The sequence below is a fragment of the Elephas maximus genome, chromosome 11, assembly GCF_024166365.1.
Source record: "Elephas maximus indicus isolate mEleMax1 chromosome 11, mEleMax1 primary haplotype, whole genome shotgun sequence".
NCBI lineage: Eukaryota > Metazoa > Chordata > Mammalia > Proboscidea > Elephantidae > Elephas > Elephas maximus.
Genome location: NC_064829.1, coordinates 93902979 through 93926006, shown reverse-complemented (window position 1 = coordinate 93926006; position 23028 = coordinate 93902979). Strand labels below are relative to the sequence as shown.

The 23028-nt window shown below is 40.9% G+C and overlaps 1 pseudogene; it reads left to right on the top strand.

The window, feature by feature from the left end:
* The first annotated feature begins 238 nt into the window (after positions 1-238).
* On the top strand, positions 239-21597 carry LOC126086211 (vomeronasal type-1 receptor 4-like; annotated as a pseudogene).
* The last annotated feature ends 1431 nt before the right edge of the window (positions 21598-23028 follow it).

Genomic DNA, 23028 nt, shown 5'->3' with positions numbered 1-23028 from the left:
CCATCTTCATAGCGGTGATTCTGCATAGTAAGTGTCCTTTAAAGGCTTTTTATTCAACTTGTGGAAACCACTTAACAAAAGAAAAAAAAAAACTTAAGTCAATGTTTCTAAGTGGAAATTAATGGTAGGCAGAGCACAGTGAATCTCCGTTGACAGGATACCTGTGACCCATGTCTCATCTTCCTGTGCAAGTCCCTCTGAATCTGAAGACAAATATCAGTCACCAGAAACTGAGAGGATGTTCTCCAGGGAGTTAACAATAGGGACGATCTTCTTATCGCAGATTACATTGGGAATCTTGGGGAATTTCTCTCTTCACCATTATCTCTTCATCTACTTCACTGGGTGCAGGTTAAGGTCCACAGACTTGATTCTCAGGCACATGACTGTAGCCAACACCTTGGTCATTCTCTCTAAAGGAATTCCCCAGGCAATGGTAGCTTTTGGGTGGAAAGATTTCCTCAGTGATTTTGGATGCAAACTTCTTTTCTATGTTCACAGAGTGGGCAGGGGAGTGTCTATTGACAGCACCTGCCTCTTGAGTGTCTTCCAGGCCATCACCATCAGCCCCAGGAATGCCAGGTGGGCAAAGCTTAAGGTAAAAGCCGCCAAGTACCTTGGTGCCTCCAATGTCCTCTGCTGTATCTTGCACATGCTGGTAAATATCATAGTTCCTTTCTATGTGACTGGCAATTGAAGTAATAAAACCATCACAAAGATGAAAGATTTTGGATACTGTTCTTTTGTTGTTCGTATACTGTTCTTTTTTTGTTTGTGACACAAACACACGCTCACTATATTCAGCATTGTTTTCATTCCTTGATGTCGTGTGTTTGGGACTTATGTCCTGGGCTAGTGGCTTCATGGTTTTCGTTCTGTACAGACACAAGGAGTGGGTCCAACACATTCATGGGAATAACCTCTCCCCTAGATCCTCCCCTGAGAGCAGGGCCACTCAAACCATCCTTGTTCTTGTAAACACCTTTGTATCTTTTTATACCCCCTCCTCCATCTTCTATGCCTGTGTGACTCTTTTTAATAATCCAAGTTGGTGGCTGATAAACATCTCACCACTGTTGGTTGAGTGTTTCCCAACTGTAAGCCCCTTTGTTCTCCTTAGCAGTAACTCCAGTGTATCCAGGGTCTGCTGTGTGTGCACTGGAAAGAAAACACAATCCTCTCATCTTGTAAAAAAAACATAAATTGTCTATTTTTCAATGAATTCAGTTATTGATGTACTCATCCATCACAGAATCTTAAGCCTATTTATAAGCCAGTCTCCTTGAGCGTTGGTGAATAAGATGGGGATTCTTTTCCAACAATAAAGAATAAATAATAATAATAAATTAAATCTTATGGAATTATTATGTAAATACTTATATAATGTACCTTATTAATGTATGTAGTGGAGAAGTTCAGAGTCCAGTCAATCATAAGACACTTTGTAATGAAATAATGTAGAGATACTGGAAATGTCTTTAAGTGTGTAGCTTTTAATCTGAGATATTACATTTTCTCAAGATTTAACTGGGCATGGGATTGTAAGGACATTCCATAAAAAAATAAATACCATCTGGGACGATCCTTCTAGAAGGTAGGGGTGGGGGCAGTAGCCTGCATTGTCACAAGCGTGCCCTGGGGTGAAGCTGGAGGAAAAATTAAGTTCTAGTTTTGTGAAGATTGTGCCTTACATCATAAGATAAATGGTGGACATTAGAAATACAATAATGCTTATGGAGAATGCTTAGAAGACTGTGGGTGGTGCAAATGGTTCAGCCGAACTACTAACCAAAAGTTTGGTAGTTCAAATCCTCAGAGTCACTTGGGAAGATAGGCGTGGTGATTTGCTTCTGAAAGGTCATAACCTTGAAAACTCTCTCATGGGGTTGCCATGAGTCAGGATTGACTGACTCCACGGCAAGTAAAAACCATAAGGTTTATTAAACATTGCTCTCCTTTTTCTGATATTCTGTATGAGCACTCCATTTCTTTTTCTCCTATCTCTTCTTAATTATTATTGCTATGTAAGTGGCAATATGTTGATTTTTGTATATAAAGGCTGGTTTTTCCCCATTGCTCATTGTTCTTTTTAGTTCTAATATTTAAAGAAGAAAAAATTATCCGATCATTCCTAGGCTTGCAGTCACCTCAACAGGAATAATAATGGTTTTATCTTGTTTATTTAATTTTTTAAGATGTAGACTTCTCTTTAACCCTCTTGTTATTTTTTTGCTGTAAATCTCCAATGCTATGGTGAACAGTTTTAGTCCTAACAGTTCTCCTTGTCCCATCCCTGCCTTTAGGGGAAGTACTTGACAACTACATCAGTATGCGATATTTGCTGAACGATTCTTGCACAAAAATATTTTTTTCCCTATTTGGCATGATCTTGTGTTCATTGGAAACTCTGGTGGCATAATGGTTAAGAGCTATGGCTGCTAACTGAGAGGCCAGCTGTTTGAATCCAGCAGGCGCTCCTTGGAAACCCTACGGGGAAGTTCTATTGTGTCCTATAGGGTCGCTATGAGTTGCAATCGACTTGATGGCAACAGGCTTTTTTCTGTTGTTGTTGTTTTTGTGTTCATTGATTTATCTCCCACATACATTGCTGTGATCACATTATTTTCCACTTACTATCTGTTAATATTGATAAAGTTTAATGGATCAACTAATATTGAACCTCCATTTAGAATAAACCTCCATTTAGAAGCTGGATGAGTTCAAACCACCAACCATTCAGGTAGTAGTCCAGCACTTAACCATTTTCTCCACTCCATGTTTGCTCTACTTAAAACAACATTAAATGAAAGGTAAGGAAACAAACACCTTAACAAGTCCACAAGAGAAAATATATTAAAACAGATATAACAAATTTACAAAGTGATATGTAAATGATGCAAAATAACACAGAGAAATAATTATGAATGTGAAACCCTGGTTTTAAGAAAGTTAAACAAAGAAAGAGGGCAGCTTTGATGTGTCTAGATTCATTGCTCCCTTCTTGGACACGTCCTATGTGCCTGCTCCATACCACCCACCTCCTTCCTAGTTCTTGGGAACCCTCACCTGCTGGGGGTCCTGCAAAGCCCACACCCCTCCTTTCTTGAGACAATCCTTGGGAAAAATGCAGGTAAATTCAGAGAACATCCATCTTAAAGAAGAAAGAGGGTCCTCAGTGAGATCGTTGTTGTGGAAATGGGGTCAGCCAGGCACTGTCAACAAAAAGAATGTTTGGGACACAGGAACAGGAACATGGAGGAAGCAAAGACACCAAGGGGTAGGTGGGAGAAACTGAGCAAAAAGACTTGTGCTCCACCACATTAGGGGGAAAGAACTTCTATGTACAGAGGCCACCCAATGTCACCTCCTAGATAATAATTTTGCAAAGTTAAAAGTTAAAATTTAGCATCTTTGTTTTGTTCGTGATTCTGTTTATTTTCAGATCTTAAAAGTGTGTTCTTTATTTCATCCCTGTCTTAGATTCTTAGTGTTGCTCTTTAAATCACTCAGAAGTGACCAAGTTTGGGGCTAAGATGGCAGAATTGTCAGATGTTCTGAAAAAAAAAAACAAGTGAATCAGATATATATGACAACTTAGGAACCCTAAGCATTAAAGAGAAGGCTGAAGAATTGGACTGAGAGATAGGTGGAAGGAGATACAATTCGAAAAGAGCAGAAATGGAGAAATATGGACTACCAGCATCCAGCTAGCTGAATCTGGGCAGCATGGACATATTGAGACAAACAGTATTCTCAGCCAAAACCCACTCAACCTGGTGCAGCTAAACAGCAGCAACTCTGCACATAACTCTAGAGTCATCCAGGAGTGTTTCAATCCCTGCAAAAGTTTTAGTGCAGGCACTGAACCCATCACACACATCCCAGCCCCACCCCACCAAAGCACTATGGGGCAAGGAGCATTCCCACCTCCTCATCCATGCCCTGTCCCCACTCAGATACACCTGTCTGGAGGCATTCAACAGTGCCATGTCCCTTAAACTGAGAGTTCACAGCCCCAGTCTGGAGGGTCCTGTCCCTTCATTCAGCCACCAGAGCTGGAGGTCCACAGATTTGTAGCACCCTCCAGCCTCTCCAACCACCCATGCCAGTGCCATGACTGCTAAGCCAGCACAGTACAGCCATATTGGAACAAAACCAAAAAACCCATTGCCATTGAGATGATTCCGACTCATAGTGACCCTATGGGACAGAGTAGAACTACCCAATAGGGTTTCCAAGGAGCAACTGGTAAATTCCAGTGGCCTACTTTGGTTAGCAGCCAAGCTCTTAATCACTGAGCCACCAAGGCAAGCCGGAGCAGCACAGCCATATTACGAAAAGGCAGACAGAATTCACCACTGAAGTCCACTTCACCTGCAGCAGCTAAACTGAAGCTTCAAACCCGTGGCAGTTGACACCACCCCACCCTCTAAGACGGCAGCTCTTGGCCTGGTCTGGGGCACCCTCCCTTCACCTATCCACTAGTACAGGATGTCTACAGACTTGTGTGTTTTCTGTCCGTTTTGGGTACCTGAGCCAGAGCCTTTCTGGTCAGGCCTGCACAGTGTGCACATATTTAGCAAAGCAAGTAGTGTCCCCAGCCACAACCAACTCCACCTGGTGCAGGCAAGCAGGAGAGGTTCTGTACTGATGGCCAAGTTCGGACAGGAGTGCTTCATACCCTGTGAAAGTTAACTGCATCTACCCCACTTACCATGCACAACCCAGTCCCTCATGCTAGAGGTCTGCAGGTCTGAGGAGCACTTCTACCTGACTCGCACATACCCTTCCCCACTCTGCAACTGCAGATCTGTGGCATTCAACAAACTCTGCCAACTAAGACAGGAGTTCAATAACCCCCATTGGGGACTTGGGGGCTGGCAGTACCACCCACTCCATCTAGCCACCCAAGCCTGTGGCTGAAAGACTGCTGGCACCGCCGAATCCCTCCAGTCAACAGCATTGGGCACACGAGGACTGGCTGTTCAATCTCCTTTATGGCATGCTCTAGTGGACAGAAGCATACCCTCCAAATGGGCACTTGTGAGCAGGTAACATCCCCTACCTCACCCCCTAACATTACCCCCCACCGCGACCTGAGGATTGTGCCTGCTCCAAACACCCCCAAGCAGCCCACTCACTTGGGAATGTTGGTGAGAATATCTGCAACACCCACCAAGTAACTGACGACCTGAACATCTTTGCCCCATGTTACTGGCAAACTGCAAAATGCAGACACAGCATCCAACCCAATGGCCAAGGAGAACACCCCCTGCACCTATGGACATGTAACCAGCAGGCAGATACGTTACCTCACTAAAAATGCCACCTACGTCCTCAGCAGCCCCACGAGAAGAGTGAACAGGGATCTGTGCTCACATACCTACTCACTGCTTCACCCACTCACAGACAGGAGGTGAGAGCTTCAATGAGGCCAGATTAGCAACTGGGGTAGCACACACACTCAGCCTACCTGGCTATATCAAAACAAAGCAAAACATAAATTCAAATGTAGCAAACAATTTGAGGAAAAATCAGAAAAAAAGAATGAAGAAAGCCTAAGAATTATGTGGGACACTATCAAGAAGAAAAACTCACTTTTGATCAGAGTTCCAGAACAAGGAGGGACAATGGAAAACACAGATAGAATTGTTGAAGATTTGCTGGCAGAAAACGTCCCTAATAGCATGAACAAGAAGAAGATATCCATTGAAGAAGCTGAATGAACTCCACGCAGGATAGACTGCAAAAGAAAGTCACCAAGGCATATTATAACCAAACTTGCTAAAACCAAAGACAAAGAAAGAATTCTGAGAGCAGCTACAGAAAAACAAAAAGTCACCTACAAAGGAGAACCAATAAGACTAAGCTCTAATTACTCAGCAGAAACAATGCAGGCAAGATGGCAATGGGATGACATATATAAAGCCTTGAAGAAAAAAGTTGCTGACCAAGAATCATATATCCATCAAAATTGTCTCTCAAATATGATGGCAAAATTAAGACATTTCCAAATTAACAGAAATTAATGGAGTTTGTAAAAATCAGACCAAAATTACAGGAAATATTAAAAGGAGTCTTCCGGTTAGAGAACCAACATCATTACACAACAATCCAAGATTAGGACACAGGACAGATCAACCAGACAACAACCAAGACAAGGAATTCTAAAAAATAAAACAAAGCTAAAAGACTCAAAGTAGGGAACCAGGGATGTTGATATGTAAAAGACAGCTATGTCAAAACAAAAAAGAAGGAATAAACAGTGTAGTTATAGAACTTCCACATGGAGAGGAAGTCAGGGCAATATCAAGAAATAAAAGACTGGTTTAAACTTAGAAAGTAGATCCTCAGACCTTTCTTCCAGGTCTAGAAGCTCCATAAAAAGCTTTTCATAATGGGTGACCCAGCTGGTATTAGAAATACCAGTGGCATAGTTTCAAGTATCACAGCAATACAAAAGTGACTATAGTATTGCAAACTGAGAGACAGGTAGTAGAAAGAAAGTTTACTACTCTTCTTTTTCAGAATTATCCTTGTTATTCCCACCCATTAATTCCATCCTGTTTAAAAATGCACTTTCATCAGAGTCGGTCAACATTCAGCTAGTAGAGAATCCAGATGAGCACTAGAAAAACCATGCTGTCCCTCTTCACTGACATCCCTGGACCTGACCCCTATCTCCCAGAGTCTTGGCAATCAAGGCCTTCCCAAGGTGATGTGCCCCAAAAGAAAACTTTTCAATACTTCCACATCATTAATTCAAGAAGAGACTTGTTCACAGAATTTAAGAAGCAACAGTGGAGAGACAACTGAAAAGACAGAAAGCTCTGGCGTATAGGGAAGACACACTCTTGAGAGCTAAGCTTCACTTGCATAAGAAGAGAAGGAAATAAAGTCGTTGAAAACAAATATGGTAGACAGGACTATCAAGGGTAGAAAATTAAATGCTTTCAAATTCTAAAATTATGACATTTAAGGAGAAAATGGGAGTATGGTAAGTGACCTGAGGCAGGGCATTCATCTGAGAACCAGCCATTTCTACCTCTGCAGGCTCCTTCTTTGGAATTCTTTCTCAAAGGAGATTATTTTGAGAAATCACACCTGAGTTTTGAGAGTATGCCTTTTTTATGGCATCCACATACCCTTTCCATAACCCAAATGTGAAGGCAGGAACATAAACAGAAACCTGTACACCAATGTTCACTGAAGCACTTTTTACATTTGCCAAAAGGTGGAAGCAACCAAAATGTCCTGCAATAGAAGCACGAATAAACAAAATGCGGTATACACACACAAAGGAATACTACTCAGCCATAAAGAGAAATGAAGTCCTGACGCACACCACAACATGCATCAACCCTGAAAACACCATACTGAGCAAGTCAATCACAAAAGGACAAACTCTGTATGATCTCACTTACGTGAAAAAAGCAAATTATTGAGACAAAAGATTATAACTCTTTTCCAAGGGTGGGTGATGGGAGTTTTCGCTGAGGGGGAAGTGAATTTATGTTAATGGCAGTGGAATGATTTGGAAAAAGATAGTGACAGTGGTTGCACAACCTGAAGAATGTAATAAATGTCATTGAATTATATATGAAGAAATTGTTGAGATGGTGCCTTAGTTTCTTAGTGCTGCTGTAGCAGAAAAACCACAAGTGGTTTTCTTTAATAACTGAAATATATTTTCTCACTATTTAGGAGACTGGAAGTCCAAATTCAGGGTGTCAGCTCTAGGGGAAGACTCCGTCAGCTAGGGGGAAGATCCTTTTCTCTTTTGAGCTTCTGTTCCAGGATTCCTTGGCAATCTTCATGTGGCATGGCTTCTATCTTCCCCCATCTGTGCTTCTTGCTTCTGTGCCTAATTTGTTCCTTTTATATCTCAAAAGTGATTGACTAAAGACACACCTTACACTAATATGGCCTCATTAACATAACAAAAAGCCCTATCCCCAAATGGGATTACATCCACAGGTATGTTGTTGTTGTTAGGCTCCTTCCAGTCAGTTCTGACTCATACTGACCCTATGTACAACAGAACAAAACATTAGCCAGTCCTGCACCATCTTTATGATTGCTGTTAAGCTTGAGTCCATTGTTGCAGTCACTGTGTCAGTCCATCTCATTGAGTGTTTTCCTCTTTTTCCCCGGCCCTCTACTTTACCGAACATGATGTCCTTCTCCAGGTACTGATCCCCTAGGAAACATGTCCAAAGTATATAAAATGAAGTCTCACTATTCTCACTTCTTAGAAGTATTCTAGCTGCACTTCCTTCAAGACAGGTTTGCTTGTTCTTTTGGCAGTCCATGGTATATAAAATATTCTTCACCAATGCCATAATTTAATTACATCAGTTCTTCTTCAATCTTCCTTATTCATTGTCCACCTTTCACATACGTATAAGGTGATTGAAAACACCATGGCTTGGGTAAGAGGCACCTGAGTCCTCAAAGTGGCAGCTTTTTAACCCTTTAAAGAAGCCGTTTGCAGCAGATTTGCCCAATGTAATGCGTCATTTGGTTTCTTGACTACTGCTTCCATGGTGTTGATTGTAGATCTAAGTGAAATGAAATCCTGGACAACTTCAATCTTTTCTCTGTTTATCATGCTATTGCTTGTTTGTCCAGTTAAGAGGATTTTTGTTTGCTTTATATTGAGGCGTAATCCATACTGAAGGCTGTAGTCTTTGATATTCATCAATAAATTCAAGGTTGCGTCATTTGCATATTGCAGGTTGTTAATAAATCTTCCTCCAATCCTGATGCCCTGTTCTTCTTCATACAGTCCAGCTTCTCAGATTATTTGCTCAGTATACAGATTGAGTAGGTATGGTGAAAGGATACAACCCTGACACACACCTTTCCTGACTTTAAATCATGAGGTATTCCCTTGTTCTGTTAGAACAACTGCCTCTTGATCAGCGTACAGATTCCTCATGAGCACACTTAAATGTCCTGAAATTCCCATTCTTCACAATGTCATTCATAATTTGTTAGGATCCACACAGTTGAATGCCTTTGCATAGTCGATAAAGCGCAGGTAAACATCTTTCTTATATTCTCTGCTTTCAACCAGGGTCTATCTGACATCAGCAATGATATCCGTTGTTCCATCTCCTCTTCTGATTCTGGTTTGAATTTCTGGCAGTTCCCCGTTGAGGTACCATTGCAACCACTTTGGAATGATCTTCAGCAAAATTTTACTTGTTTGTGATATTAATGATGTTGTTCGATAATTTCTGAATTCTCTTGGATCACCTTTCTTGGGAATAGGCATAAATACAAATCTCTTCAGTAGGCTGGTCATGTAGCTGTCTTCTAAATTTCTTGGCATAGACAAGTGAGCACTCCCAGCACTGCGTTCATTTGTTGAAACATCTCAGTTGGTATTCCATCAATTCCTGGAGCCTTGTTTTTCACCAATGTTTTCAGTGCAGCTTGGACTTCTTCCATTCAGTACCATCTGTTCTTGATCATATGGTACCTCCTGAAATGGTTGAACATTGACAATTCTTTTTGGTATAGTGACTCTGAATATTCCTTCCATCTTCTTTTGATGCTTCCTGTGTGGTTCAGTATTTTGTGCGTAGCATTATTCAATATTGCTACTCGAGGATTGTATTTTTTCTTTAGTTCTTCCAGCTTGAGAAATGCTGAGCAGAGCATGTTCTTCGCTTTTGGTTTTCTAACTCCAGGTCTTTGCACATGTCATTGTACTACTTTATTTTGTCTTCTTGAGGTGCCCTTTGAAACCTCCTGTTCAGTTCCTCTACTTTAGCATTTCTTCTGTTCACTTTAGCTACTCCACAGGGGTCTTTCATTGATTTCCCAACCATCATTTTTCCAGCACTGTATCCACACAGTGAGGCCTTTTATTACCGCCCAAGAATCAATAAAAATCATTTAAGTGATGGGGCTCTTGGGTGATTAATAGCCAGGCTGCCCTTTATTTGGCCCACTGGCTATTGCATCCAGTACCCCTTTCTATTCAGTTGATGTCAGTAGCAGGCTGGATAGCAACAGCTCACCATTCAGAGGGCTGGCCTGCACTAAAACCATCCACAAACCAGGCATTCTCTGAGGGTATGTCTGCCCCTCTTTGATATACCTATTTAATTGTTGCCACCCACCTGCAGTCTTTTTTTGTTTTTGTTTCTTAAGGCATCATTTGATTTTTTTAAAAAATTGTGATTATATATATATAACATTTGCTATTTCAACATATTTTACGTGTAAAAATCAGTGGCATAAATTATGTTAACCAGGTTGTTCAAACATTGGCACTCTTTCCAGATTTTTTCATCATCCTCAACAGAAGCTCATTTACTCCCAAGCAATGACTCTGTCTCTTCCCCTCTGTCCTACCCCTGGTAACCATTTTTGGTCTTCATATATTTGCTTATTCCAGATATGTCACCTAGTCATCTAGTGGGATCACACAATATTTGTGACTGATTTATTTCACTCACCATATTTTTTTTAATTCAGTGTACTCAGCCTCTTATGTTTTTCTTTGTTGCCTGCATTTTATTTTTCCAATATTTTCCTGAAAATATTTTTAGTATTGGCAGTCCCCAGGTTATGAATGTCTGAATTACAAACAACTCATACTTAAGAAAGGACTGCCATAAAGCCTATTGTCTTAGTCACCTAGTGCTGCTACATCAGAAATACCACAAGCAGATGGCTTTAACAAAGAGAAGTTTATTCCCTCACAGTAAAGTAGGCTAAAAGTCTAAATTCAGGGTGTTGACTCCCAGGGAAGTCATTCTCTGTCTGTCATCTCTGGAGGAAGGTGTTTGTCCTCAATCTTCCCCTGGTCGAGGAGCTTCTCAGGTGCAGGGACCCCAGGTCCAAAGGATGCAGTCTGCTCCTGGTGCTGCTTTCTTGGTGGTATGAGGTCCCCAGCTCTCTGCTTGGTTCCCTTTCCTTTATCTCTCAAGAGATAAAAGGTAGTGCAGGGGCAGAGCCAAGATAGTGGAATAGACAGATGCTTCTGGTGAGCCCTCTTTACAACAAAGACCCGAAAAAACAAGTGGAAGAAGTATATTTATGATAAGCTAGGAGCCCTGAACATCAAAGGCAAGCTTAGAAAATGAACTGAGGGGCAGGGGGGGAAGAGATGGTTCAGAAGCAGAAAGGAGTTACTGGACCTGAATCGCGGGCAACCCTCAGGCATCATTCTTGGGAGTGGCGGCGGGCTGTTACTAGCATTCCAGTACAGTTTCCTCGGGAAGAAGCAGCCAGTCACATAGCGTGCTCACACCTCTGGAACCATAGAATAATGGCACTCTTGGCAAAAGCTAAGTACTTGAGTATATTTTACCACCCCCCTCGCCACCTCACTCCCAAGCCAGCTTCAGTGGCTGACTTCCCTGGGCCTGAGATAGGCCCTGTTGAGCACCTAGAGCCATCCTCCCGGGCTTGGAGGAGGAATAAATTTGCAATTAGGGGAAAAGATAATTTGCCAGCTCCACTAACAGGGGAAGCTCAGGACAGAAGCGGCTCCTGTCCAGGCATAAATAGTCCATGGATTTTGAGTACCTTTCCTCTCTGCATGGACCTGCATGGGCCTATTTCAGGGCAATAGGCCCTCGTTGGCAGACTCCAACCGTTTCAGCTGTGCAGTGGAGAGGTGGGTGTTTGATGTTTGACATTGTTTTGCCTATTAAACAGTGTCCTCGCCTACCCACATTAGGGGCCTAAGGAATAGTAGCTCTACTCAGGTCACCCAGCCACCTGCAACAGGCGTCCAAAGATAACTGGTACCTCCCAGTCCTTACAACCAAAAACATTGGGTGCCCGTGGTCCATCTGCAGAACCCACCCACCTGTACGCTCTAGGGAACAGGGACATGCTTTCCTCAGAGACACTTAGGGGACGTTTCTCAGCCCCCTGCCTAGTCCAGAGTGTGACCCCCTGCTGGAACCAGATACTGGTACCTACACCAATCACCCCTGCCCCTCTAAGACTGTAGGATACAGCCTGTACCACACACTTGAGGATCAGCTGCCTGGACACCTAAGCTGAATTCATACAAGAAAAGTGAATGGACTCCTAGGCTGATATGCCTGATAACAACTCTAGCCATCTGGGACAAGACGTCAGAACTCCAAAGGCAAAAATAATCAAGCTAGCTCACTCAAGCAACCCACTTGGGCATATCAAAACAAAACAAAGCAAGAAGCTATGACACAGTAAGCAAAAATAAAACAAACTAATACAATAACTTATAGATGGCTCAGAGACCACAGTCAATATCAAATAACATAAAGAAACAGAGCATGACCACCTCAACAAGCTCTCAAAACAAAGAATCAAGGGATTTTCTAGATGAAAGTACCTTCCTGGAAGTACCAGAGGGAGAATACAAAAGATTAATATACAGAACCCTTCAAGACATCAGGAAGGAAATGAGGAAATATGCACAGCAATCCAAGGAACACACAGATAAAGCAATTGAAGAAATTAAAAAGATTATTCAGGAGCATAATGAAAAATTTAATAAGCTGGAAAAATCCATAGACAGACAGCAATCAGAAATTCAGAAGATTATCAATAAAATTACAGCAGTAGACAACTCAGAAGAAAGTCAGAGGAGCAGATTTGAGCAAGTGGAAGGCAGAATTTCTGAACTTGAAGGTAAAGCACTTGGCACTAATATATTTGAAGAAAAATCAGATAAAAGAATTTTAAAAATGAAGAAAACTTAAAAATCATGTGGGACTCTATGAAGAGAAATAACCTACAAGTGATTGGAGTACCAGAACAGGGAGGGATAACAGAAAATACAGAGACTATTGTTGAAGATTTGTTTGCAGAAAACTTCCCTGATATTGTGAAAGATGAGAAGATATCTACCAAAGATGCTCATCGAGCTCCACATAAAGTAGATGTTAAAAGAAAGTCAGCAAGACATATTATAATCAAACTTGCCAAAACCAAAGATAAAGAGAGAATTTTAAGAGCAGCGAGGGATAAATGAAAAGTCACCTACAAAGGAGAGCCAATAAGAATAAGCTTGGACTACTTGGCAGAACCCATGCAGGCAAGAAGGCAATGGGATGACTTATACAAAAAAATTGAAGGAAAAAAATTGCCAGCCAAGAATCATATATCCAGCAAAACTGTCTCTCAAATATGAAGGTGAAATTGGGACATTTCCAGATAAACACAAGTTTAGGGAATTTGTAAAAACCAAACCGAAACTACAAGAAATACTAAAGGGAGTTCTTTGGTTAGAAAATCAATAAAATCAGGTATCAACCCAAGACTAGAACACTAGACAGAGCAATCAGAAATCAACCCAGACAAGGAAATCAAAAAAATAAATCCAGATAAAAGAAAAAATGCTCAAAACAGGGTAACAGCAACATTATTATGTAAAAGAAGACAACATTAAAACAACAAAGAAGGACTAAAAAATGTAGTCATAGATCTTCCACATGGAGAGGAAGATAAGGCAATACAAAGAAATAAAATTTAGGTTTAAATTTAGAAAAATAGGGGTAAATAATAAGTTAATGACAAAGGAGACAAACTATCCTACACATCAAAATAAAATACAAGAAAAAAATAGAGACTCAACAGAAATAAAATCAACAACAACGAATATGAGGAAAAGACAATACATAAAGACAATCTACTCAGCACATAAAATTGAGTGGGAAAAAGAAACTGTTAGCAGCACACAAAAAAAGACATCAAAATGATAGCACTAAATTCATACCTATCCATAATCATGCTGAATGTAAATGGACTAAATGTACCAATAAAGAGACAGAGGGTGGCAGAATGGATTAAAAAACACAATTTGTCTATACGCTGCCTACAAGAGACACACCTTAGACTTAGAGACACAAACAAACTAAAACTCAAAGGATGGAAAAAAATATATCAAGCGAACAACAATCAAAAAACATCAGGAATGGTAATATTAATTTCTGACAAAATAGACTTTAAAGTTAAACCCATCAGAAAGGATAAGGAAGGACACTATATAATGATTAAAGGGAAAATACACCAAGAAGATATAACCATATTAAATATTTGTGCACCCAATGACAGGGCTGCAATATACATAAAACAAACTCTATCAGCATTGAAAAGTGAGATAGGCAGCTCCACAATAATAGTAGGAGACTTCAACACACCACTTTCGGTGAAGGACAGGACATCCAGAAAGAAGCTCAATAAAGACACGGAAGATCTAAATGCCACAATCAACTAACTTGACCTCATAGACATATACAGAGCACTCCACCCAACAGCAACCAAGTATACTTTCTTTTCTAGCGCACATGGAACATTCTCTAGAATAGACCACATATTAGGTCATAAAGCAAGCCTTAGCAGAATCCAAAACATTGAAATATTACAAAGCATCTTCTCTGACCATAAGGCCATAAAAGTGGAAATCCGCAAATAGAGATAATTTTACTTTTTCCTTGCCAGTCTGAATGCCCTTCATTTCTTTATCTAGCCTAATTGCTCTGGCTAAGATCTGCAGCGCAATGTTGAATAAGAGCGGTGATAAAGGGCATCCTTGTCTGGTTCCTGATCTCAAGGGGAATACTTTCAGGCTCTCTCCATTTAGGATGATGTTGGCTATTGGCTTTGTATGTTATTGTTGTTGTTAGGTGCCGTCAAGTCGGTTCCGACTCACAGCAACCCTATGCACAACAGAATGAAACACTGCCCAGTCCTGTACCACCCTTACAATTGTTATGCTTGAGCTCATTGTTGCAGCCACTGTGTCAATCCATCTCATTGAGGGTCTTCCTCTTTTCCGCTGACCCTGTACCCTGCCAAGCATGATGTCCTCCTCCAGGGACTGATCCCTCCTGACAACATGTCCAAAGTATGTAAGACACAGCCTAGCCATCCTTGGCTCTAAGGAGCGTTCTGGCCGCACTTCTTCCAAGACAGATTTGTTCATTCTTTTGGCAGTCCATGGTATATTCAATATTCTTCACCAACACCACAATTTAAAAGCGTCAATTCTTCTTCAGTGTTCCTTATTCATTGTCCAGCTTTCATATGCATATGATGCAATTGAAAATATCGTGGCTTGGGTGAGGTGAACCTTAGCCTTCAGGGTGACATCTTTACTCTTCAACACTTTGAAGAGGTCCTTTGCAGCAGATTTGCCCAATGCAATGCATCTTTTGATTTCTTGTTTGCTGCTTCCATGGCTGTTGATTGTGGATACAAGTAAAATGAAATCCTTGACAATTTCAATCTTTTCTCCGTTTAGCATGCTGTTCCTCATTGGTCCAATTGTGAGGATTTTTATTTTCTTTATGTTGAGGTGCAGTCCATACTGAAGGCTGTGGTCTTTGATCTTCATTAGTAAGTGCTTCAAGTCCTCTTCACTTTCAGCAAGCAAGGTTGTGTCATCTGCATAATGCAGGTCGTTAATGAGTCTTCCTCCAATCCTGTTGCCCCGTTCTTCTTCATATAGTCCAGCTTCTTGTATTATTTGTTCAGCATACAGGTTGAATAGGTATGGTGAAAGAATACAACCCTGACACACACCTTTCCTGACTTTAAACCAATCAGCATCCCCTTGTTCTGTCCCAACAACTGCCTGTTAATCTATGTAAAGGTTCCTCATGAGCACAATTAAGTGTTCTGTAATCCCTTTCTTCACGATGTTATCCATAGTTTATTATGATCCACACAGTCGAATGCCTTTGCATAGTCAATAAAACACAGGTAAACATCCTTCTGGTATTCTCTGCTTTCAGCCAGGATACACCTGACATCAGCAATGATATCCCTGGTTCCACGTCCTCTTCTGAAACTGGTCTGAATTTCTGGCAGTTCCCTGTGGATACACTGCTGCAGCCATTTTTGAATGATCTTCAGCAAAATTTTGCTTGCGTGTGATATTAATGATATCGTTCTATAATTTCCACATTCGGTTGGATCACCTTTTTTGGGAATAGGCATAATATGGATCTCTTCCAGGCTTTGTATAAACTCCCTTTATTATGTTGAGGAATTTTCCTTCTATTCATATTTTGCTGAGAGTTTTCATCATGAATGGGTGTTGAACTTTGTCAAATGCCTTTTCTGCATCAATTGATAAAATCATGTGATAATTTTCTTTTGTTTTATTTATATGATGAATTACATTAATTGTTTTTCTAATGTTGAACCATCCCTGCATACCTGGTACGAATCTCACTTGGTGAATCATTTTTTTGATATGTTGTTGAATTCTATTGGCTAGAATTTTGTTGAGGGTTTTTGCCTCTAAGTTCATGAAAGATATAGGTCTATAATTTTCTTTTTGGGGGTGTCTTTACCTGGTTTTGATATCAGGGATATGCTGGCTTCATAGAATGAGTTTGGGAGTATTCCGTCCTTTTCTATGCTCTGAAATACCATTAGTAGAAGTGGTGTTAACTCTTCTCTGAAAGTTTGGTAGAACTCTGCAGTGATGCCATCCAGGCCAGAGCTTTTTTTTTTTTTGGGAGTTTTTGATTACATTTTCAATCTCTTCTTTTGTTATGGGTCTTTTTGGTTGTTCTATCTCTGTTTGTGTTTAGGTAGGTAGTGTGTTTCTAGGAATTCATCCATTTCTACTAGGTTTTCAAGTTTGTTAGAGTATAATTTTTCATAGTAATCTGATATGATTCTTTTCATTTCAGTTGGGTTTATTATAATATTGCCCATCTCATTTCTTATTCGGGTTATTTTCTTCCTCTCCTGTTTTTCTTTTGTCAGTTTGGCCAATGGTTTATCTTCTTCCTAAATAACTGAAGCACAGGTCAACGGCAGTACCACTGAAGACAGTGAGCAATTCACAGCCATTGGTGACAGGCTATAGGACGAAAAGGTGCACGTCCTGAAGGGGCTGAGGGATGCCTGTCCTCAGTAAGTCCAGAAGAGCCTGTCCTGAGTTGATCAAGAGGAGCCTGTCCTGAGGGGTCTGACAGAAGGCCTGCATGGCTGAGAGGAGCTGAGAGAGCTTCCTGCACTCAAGAAGGGAGACTTTGCCTGCATGCTTCCTAATCCTGATCCTGTGTTGTAGCCTGATGATCTTGTTCAAGAGTTGTACCCTGTTACTTCCTTAATAAACCACTTAACTGTAAGTATGGTCTGTGAGTTCTGTGTGGCCGTTGCAAGGGATTATCAAACCCAGAAAACAGGAAGTACCATGGAAAGGACAGCTGGCATCAGAATCAGTTCAAAGGTTGGAGGGTGGAGGTATGCCTGACCTCCACCTCATAGACGTCAGCCTTAGGCTGATCTTGATTTGCATTATGCCCTCTGAAGTTAGGCAGGCTCTGACAGTAGTATTACTACTACCATTTTACAACCATAATCTCAAATTGCTATTTTTATAGCTTTGGAAAAATCGAACTTGGAGAACTTAACTAAACATGTTTTTGAAAAACAAAGAAGCAAACCAAACACATTGCAGCTGAGTGTATTTTGACTCATGGTAGCGCTATGTGTTGAAGAGTAGAATTGCCCCATGTGGTGATAATTACACATATTTATATAAGAAATATTCTTATAGTAGGGACCGCAGTGCCACATGTTGTTGAAAAAAACAGTAGTGCATCTAAGATGTGACTCTTGGGTTAAAACCACAAATGTCAAAGGTGATGTTGGCTGCAATTGTCTCAACCAAGTTACGTAGGTAAAAGCCAGTTGGCACTGGATGGAGGTCTCAGCAGATGTTGAGGAAACAGAATATGGAAAGTAGGTGACTGATTAAAAATTTAGTAATAAAGAAAAGAATATTGTCAGTAGCTTTCTTTATTTCTTTCAGCAAATAATAATGAACTGTGTATAGTGTTTTAAGCTCTGTTTACATCCTGGAAAGAGAGTGGTGAGTAAGAGATTTATGGTCATTTTTTGAAAACATATTGGTTATTGGTTTAAGTGCTCAGAAGTATGATCAGGATTTCAAAAAAACAAACAAGCTGCCAAGTCAATTCCAACTGATGGTGACTCAATGCGTTTCAGGGTAGAACTGTGCTTCATAGAGTATAAATGGTTGTGATCTTTGGAAGTTTATCATGAGGCCTTTCTTTCAAGGCATCTCTGGGTAGACCGAAACCCCCAATCTTTCAGTTTCCATTGAGTATGTTAAACTTTGCACCTTCCAGGAACTCCATGAATTGAACAGTTGCACCTAATGACTCACCATGAGAACTGTCTTGCCTAAGCATCCTCGCCTCCAATATGGGGATGGTAATATTAGCCATGTTACAGGTTGTCCTGGAATTTAGTTACCATAGCTTATCTGGCTGTGGAAGCCTGCTGTGTATTTTTGCTTTTTTGTGCTCATTCAGCACAGCAATTAAGGATGTGATCTCAGAAGCAGGCTGGTTGGGTTAGAACCAAGTATCACAACAGGAGTTCGTTGCTGGGCCCACGATTCCATCCGCTTGCAAAAAGAGCATTGACTAAACGGTTTTCAGCTTAAGACACATCACTGTTTCCAACGTATGTGGCCCACACAACTCTAAGCTTTTACCTTAAATTGTCGGAAACATTTAATTTGAAATAAGGAGCAAGAAGCCCTGCTCTACTGGATGCCACAAAGATTCCAAGAGGTCCAAATGCAGATGATTCATTTCAATACGGACAATAGACTGTCAAGTCTCTAAACACCCTGGGGGCAGGGCGGAGGGAACCTCATCTCGCTCTGGTCAGGCAAGGCACAAACTTGATTCTGTTATTCCCTCTAGAGGAATCCCAGGAACAATAGCAGCTTTTGGGTTAAAACGTTTCCTCAATGATTTTGGATGCAATTTTTTTTCTATGTTCACAGAGTTGCCAGAGGTGTGTCCATTTGCAGCACCTGCCTCTTGAGTATCTTCCAGGCCATCACCATCAGCCCCAGGAACGCGAGGTGAGCAAAACTTCAGCTAAAAGCCCTAAAGTACATTGGTTCCTCCAATATTCTCTCCTGGGTACTGCACAAGCTGGTCAATGCCATTTTTCCTATTTACATGTCACGCAGAAGGAGCAACAAAACCAGCACAAAGAAAAATAATTTGGGATACTGTTCTATTCCACTTAATGACAATATTACATTTGCACTCTTTGCAGCTTTGATATCCTGCCATGATGTTTTGTGTTTGGGACTCATCTCATGTCCTAGGCCAGAAGCTTCATGGTTTTCACACTGTACAAACACAACCAGACGGTTAAATACATTTAGAGGTACAGTCTGTCCCCCAGATTCTCTCCTGAGACCAGAGCCACCCTAAGCATCCTTGTCCTTGTGAGCATTTTATGCCATCTCTTCCATTATTTGTGCTTATTTGGCTCTTTTGGATAATCCCAGTTGGTGGCTGGTGAACACATCTGCATTAATCACTGTGTGTTTCCCAAGAGTCAGTCTCTTTATTCTCATGATCAGTGACCCCCATGTACAGAGACTTTGCTCTGTCTTCTGTGGAAGGAATACACAACTTCCAACTCTCATCAAAACAACGTAATTCATATATTTTGTACCATGTTCAATTATTGATGAGCTCATCCTTCATAGAATCTTAAGAACAATCATGTGTCAGCCTCATTGCAGAGATAGTGTTGAACTAGACAGACTTAGATTCTGCCTCAATGGCAAATTGTAAATACTAGTAGCAGTAGTAAATGAAATCTGATGTCATTGATATATAAGTACTTATACTGGTACCCGTTCTCATCAAGTCAGTTCCTGCTAATAGCGACCTTATAGCACGGAGTAGAACTGCCCTATAGGGATTTTAAGGAGTGGCTGGTGGATTTGAACCGCCAACCTTTGGGTTAGCAGCCAAATGCTTAATCATTGCACCACCAGGGCTCTGAATACTTATAAATTAAGGGTGAATACTTATAAATTAAGGGTAAATACTTAATGGTTGCAATGGAGACCTTCAGAGTCTGTGCAATAATAATAGAGTTTTCTTTGTTATGTTAATGATGCCTTATCAGTGGAAGATGAGTCATAAGCCAATCACTTTTTTGATATAAAAGGAACACATCAGGCACAGAAGAAAGGATGGACAAATGGAGAAAGATAGATGCCACATGGAGATCACCAAGGAATCAAGGAAAAGAAACTGAAGAGACAAGGATCTTCCCCAAGAGCCAACAGATAGAGCCTTTCTCTAGAGCTGGAGCCATGAATTCAGACTTCTAGCCTCCTAAACTGTCAGCAAATAAATTTCTGCTTTTCAAATTTACCAACTTATAGCAGCACTAAGAAACTAAGACCCCTACCTACAACAAGAACTGTGAGTTCTAGGAAGCCCAGGGAGGAGGGGAAGCAGAGGCAGAGAGAAGAGTTCTCTTTCCATCTGACACAGGCAGTAAAGGAAATTCCATAGGGATGAAAAATTTAGTTATTTAAAATTTCAAATGCTAGAAAAAGAATATTTTCTTTATCCTATGTATTGAGAAATTGTAAAGCATAGGACAAAACACTTGAGTGAATAGCAAATAATGTTATTTTTACTCCGTTCAAGTCACATATATATACATTTATATGATGAAAGGCTCTATGATACCAGTGTAAAATGCAAATAGAAAATTATAATAAACAAAATAGGTAAAATCATATATTACATATTTAAAAGAATATCTATATTAGAATAAAATCCCACAGTAAAATAGGATCAACTGAAAAACATGTATACTCCGTAAAATAAAGTTTAATAGTAGGAAAAAGACATGAGCAATTGATTGAAGAATAAATGAAAATGATCAATACACACTTACTGATCCTGGATTTAGATTTTATGTAAAAGAAATGTAAATCAAACATCAGTGATGTAGTGATTTCACTTATGAAACTAAAAAATATCAACATTTCTCAGTATGGAATGCTGTTGTTGTTAGGGCCTGTTGAGTCAGTTCTGACCCATAGAGACGCTATGCACAACAGAACGGAACAATACGTGGTCCTGCGCCATCCTCACGACTGTTGTTATGCTTGAGCCCACTGTTGCAGCCACTGTGTCAACCCATCTCATTGAACGTCTTCCTTTTTTTCAGTGACACTCTATAGAATCCTAGTGTTTATGGATGTGTCAATATATGTGCTGTCCACATTAAACATGCAGACAGGCTGTGCCTCAAGCTTCTAGGCTACTGGGAATGACAGAAATACACCCTCTGGCATCAACCATTCTCTGGGTTCTATATCCATCTTTGAATTAGCCAAACACATGAGACACTTACACAGTGCTGGCAAAGTAAAAGCTGGTATTATTATTTATAGAAAGCAAGCAGTAAACAATAACAGATTCCCAAAAGAAAAACCACTTCCCCAACTTCCCCATGTCCATTCTTGTGTTGCAGAGCAAACAAGCTATGGTTCAGGTGGAATGTTGTGTTCACTTCACTGTTGCCTCCAGCTGCCACCATGCTGTCTGCGGCTTCGGCTCTGTTGCTGAGGCTCGCTGGCCTCTATTGCCAGCTTCCGCCACACTACCCTGGCCTGTGGGGCCAGTGGGGGAGCCATGCAACCCCTGCATGAGGCACACTCAGGCCTCTCCTCCCCTGCACAAGCGTTATAGCTCTTTTAGCTCCATTAGCAAGCCTCCTGTCCAGGGGTATCAGCTCCACCCTTTTGTTTGAAGACTACAACTGCTTGTCCAGTGGGGTGCAAGAAGTGGTGTTGTCACTGGAATTGCAATAAAATGGTCAAGGAAAAGAAGACCCTCGAGGGGAATCCCTGGTTGGCCCCAGACTTTAATGTAGGCCCAGTGGTGAGTCTCCTGGATGTCTATTGACAACCAACGGAGTACAGGGAGAGACTGAAAATTCCTGCAGTCTGGCAGAAGTTATTGAAGATTTAAAACTAACCAGCCTACTTAAGAATGACCACTACAGAATGTAAAATGGTCCAATCACTTTGGAAATTGATTTGGCACTTCTTTAAAAGCTAGAAATAGAACTACCATATGATCCAGCAATCCCACTCCTTGGAATATATCCTAGAGAAATAAGAGCCTTTACATGAACAGATATAGCACACCCACGTTCACTGCAGCACTGTTTACAACAGCAACCAAGGTGCCCATCAATGGATGAATGGATAAATAAATTATGGCATATTCACACAATGGAATACTACACATTGATAAAGAACAACGATGAATCTGTGACATATTTCATAACATGGAGGAATCTGGAAGGCATTATGCTGAGTGAAATTAGTTGCAAAAGGACAAATATTGTATGAGACCACTATTATAAGAACTCAATAAATAGTTTAAACAGAGAAGAAAGTATACTATGATGGTTATCAGAGTGGGGAGGGAGGGAGGGAGGGAGAGGGGTATTCACTAATCAGAGAGTAAATAAGAACTAATTTAGGTGAAGGGAAAGACAACACACAGAACAGGAGAGGTCAGCACAAGTGGACTAAACCAAAAGCAGTTTCCTGAATAAAACAAACACTTCGAAGGCCAGAGAAGCGGGGCGGAGATTTGGGGACTGTGGCTTCAGGTGACATCTAGGTCAATTGGCATAATAAAATCTATTAAGAAAACATTCTGCATCCCACTTTGGTGAGTGTTGTCTGGGGTCCTAAACGCTAGCAAGCGGCCATATAAGATGCATCAATTGGTCTCAACCCACCTGGAGCAAAGGAGAATGAAGAACACCAAGGACATAAGGTAATTACAAGACCAAGAGACAGAAAGGGCCACGTAATTCAGAGATTATATCAGCCTGAGAACGGAAGAACTAGATGGTGCCTGGCAACAACTGATGATTGCCCTGACAGGGAACACAACAGAGAATCCCTGAGGGAGCAGGAGAGCAGTGGGATGTGGCCTCGAATTCTTGTAAAAAGACCAGGCTTAATGGTCTGACTGAGACTATGAAGATCCCAGAGGTCATGGTCTCCAGAACATGTTAGCCCAAGGCAGGAACCATTCCCAAAGCCAACTGTTGAGACAGAGATAGAAAATGATACTGGTGAGGAGTGAGCTTCTTGGCACAAGTAGACACATGAGACTATGTGGGCATCACATGTCTGGAGTGGAGATGAGAAGGCAGAGG